We start from the raw sequence: 3,186 nt of genomic DNA, 5'->3' as shown, positions 1-3,186 counted from the left end.
TGGGCCAGTCACTGGTATGCCATTCCTTCACTATCTACTCCATTTTAGTCCCTGCATTTCCTTTAGACAGGAAAAATTGTGGTCAAAAAATTTAAAGGTAGGTTGCTGTCCCTACCATTCCATTGGGGTTCTATCTACTGGATATGAGTTCTACAGGTTCCATCTCCCTACTGTTGAGCATTTCAGTTAGGACCACATACATTGAATCTGGGAGCCTCCACCAATTCGAATCTCTAAAACTTTTTAGAGGTTCCCATTACCACAACCCCCACAGCTGCATATTTCCATTCATTCCCCTGGCCATCTGAGCATCTCTCCTGTTTTATCATATTAATGATATTGCCCCCTTTGCTCTTCGCTCTTCCCTCTGACTCCCCATGACTATTTTGCTCCCCCTTCTAAGTGGGATTGAAGCATCCTCACCTGAGCCTTCCTTCTTGTTTAATGTTTTATGATCCATGAAGTGAATCCTGTATATTCTGTCCTTTTTTTGACTAATACCCACTTATCAGTGAATATATGCAATGCATATATTTTTGAGTATAGATTACCTCACTCATAATGATGTTTTCTAGTTCCTCTCATTTTCCTGCAAAGTTTATTCTGTCCTTGTTTTTAATAGATGAATAGTATTCCATTGAATATATGAACTATATTTTTCTGTATCCATTCTTTGGTTGAGGTACATCTCAATTGTTTCCGGTTTTCTGGCTACAGATAAGACTGCTTTGAACAGAGTGGAGCAGGTGTCCTTATGTTGTGGTTAAATATCTTTCAGATATATGTCCAAGAGTGATAGAAGTAGATCTTCAGGTAGAAATATTTCCTATTTTATGAGGAAGTACCAGATTGAGTTCCAGAGTTGTTAGATGAGTTTGCAATACTACCAAACTAAGGGGTCTTCCCCTTTTGCTTTTTTTTTTAAATATTTTCTTTATTTACATTTCAAATGTTATCCCTTTTCCTGGTTTCCTCTCTGAGAACCCCCTATTCCATCTCCCCAACCCCTGCAACAAACCCACCCATTACTACTTCTATGTCTTGGGATTTCTCCTACACTGGGTCATTGAGCCTTGTCAGGACCAAGGGCCTCTCTTCCTGTTGATGTCTAACAAGGTCATCCTCTGCTACATATGAATCTGGATCCAAGGGTTCCTCCATATGTACTCTTTGGTTGGTGGTTTAATCCCTGGGAATTCTGGTAGTACTGGTTGGTTCATATTTTTGCTCCTCCTATGAAGCTACAAGCTCCTTCAGCTCCTTCAGTCCTTGACTATTTGGTCTTAGCTATTCTGTTTAGTGAAATGTCAGGGTCATTTTGATTTGCATTTCCTTGATGTCTAAGGATGTTGATTTTTTAATTTTCTTTTTTTAGTTGACCACAATTTCTCTTCCTCCATTCCTCTCAGCTCTCTCATACCTTCCCCCACACCAGGAAGAAAGTCCTCTTGCTCTACCTACCCTTCAGAAAGGAATAGGTCTCCCCTCCAGGAGACAACAGCCAAGAATGCAAAACAGGATAAAATAAGACAAGTCAAAAGCCTTTATTGATGCTGAACAATGCAATATAATGAGAGGAGAAAGATCCCAGGAGCAGGCAAAAAAGTGTGATGTATGAGCCTGTTTTGATAGTGTACCTGCTCTTGATTTAACTTTGGTATATGGCATCTGTCTAGAAAACCATGCATTTTATCTAGATTTTCCACTTTTGTTGAGTATAGACTCTTATAGTAGCATCTGAAGATTTTTTTAAATTTCCTCTATTTCTGTTGTTATGTTTCCCCTTTCATTTCTGATTTTATTAATTTGGATACTGCCTCTTGAGCCCTTAGTTAGTTTTACTAGGTGTTTATCTATCTTGTTGATTCTTTCAAAGTACCAGCTTCTGGTTTTGCTGGTTCTTTGTATTGTTTTCTTTGTATCTATTTGGTTGATTTCAGCCCTAAGTTTAACTATTTCCTGCCTTCTACTCCCTCTTGGGTGAGTTTGCTTCTTTTTGTTCTAGAACTCTCAGGTGTGCTGTTAAGTTGTTAGTGTAAGATTTCTCCAGTTTCCTTACAAGGACACTTAGTGCTATGAACTTTCCTCTTAACACTGCTTTCATTGTAACCCATAGGTTTGGATATGATATGTCAACATTTTCATTAAATTCCAGGAACTCTTTAATTTCTTTCTTTATTATTTGCCTGACCAGGTTATCTTTGAGTAGAGATTTTTTTTTTTTCAGTTTCCATGTGTATGTGGGCTTTCTGTTGTTTTTGCTGTTATTGAAGACCAGTTTTAGTCTGTGGTGATCTGATAGGGTGCATGGGATTATTTCAATCTTCTTGTATCTGTTGAGGCCTTTATTTGACTGTTTATTTGGTCAATTTTGGAAAAGGTACTGTGAGACGCTGATAATAAGTTATATAAGGAAATATGGAATGCTTTACAAATTTGAGTGGCATCCTTCTACAGGATCCCTACTAACCTCTATATTATTCAAATTTTTGTATATAAGATGCAGAAGCAAGCACACATATGAACTTTTAATTTTTGTCACATTGAAATAATAAATAACCATTCAAGCAATTATACAAAGGAGTTAAAAATTTCACTAGATATATGATTCTATCGCTGTAATAATATTCACATTATAAATATTTGGCATCACTTATAAGCATGAAATAAACCACTTCTAAGGCATTATTTTATTGCTATAAAGAAACATATTAGCCAAGGCAACTCTTATGAGGAATAACATTTAATTGGAGTTTGCTTACAAGTTAACATATTTAGTCCATTATCATCACTGTGGGGTGTATGGCAATATCCAGGCATACATGATACTGACAATGAAGCTGAGAATTCTACACTTTAATCCATACACAGCAGAAGACGAAGTGTCACACTGAAAATAGCATGACAACAGAAAATCTCAAAACCTGGCTCCACAGTGACACTTCATCTCTATCAAGTCCATACCTACTTTAACAAAGCTACACTTCCTAATAGTGTGATTTACTATGAACAAGTAATCAAACATTTGAGTATTTGGGAGCCACAGCTACTAAAACTACCACATACACATACATAACCCTGTAAGTAAATTAATAAAGACTGCAAAGTAACAATAAATATTAATTAATTTATAAAAACTCTATTTGAATCTAGAGTTAATAGAGAAAAGGGTTATTATTCATTAAT

At 36.3% G+C, this 3,186-nt stretch overlaps 1 non-coding gene across 1 annotated transcript; it reads right to left on the bottom strand.

The window, feature by feature from the left end:
• Nucleotides 1-2,412: 2,412 nt before the first annotated feature.
• LOC147006133 (U6 spliceosomal RNA) lies at nt 2,413-2,516 on the bottom strand. Its single transcript, XR_015048874.1, has one exon. It is a non-coding gene; the product is annotated as a U6 spliceosomal RNA (small nuclear RNA).
• Between the last annotated feature and the right edge of the window lie 670 nt (nt 2,517-3,186).

The sequence above is a fragment of the Mus caroli genome, unplaced genomic scaffold (genome assembly GCF_978045245.1).
Source record: "Mus caroli unplaced genomic scaffold, Mus_caroli_1 scaffold_1, whole genome shotgun sequence".
Classification (NCBI taxonomy): Eukaryota; Metazoa; Chordata; class Mammalia; order Rodentia; family Muridae; genus Mus; species Mus caroli.
This window is presented reverse-complemented; position numbering and strand designations above follow the sequence as displayed.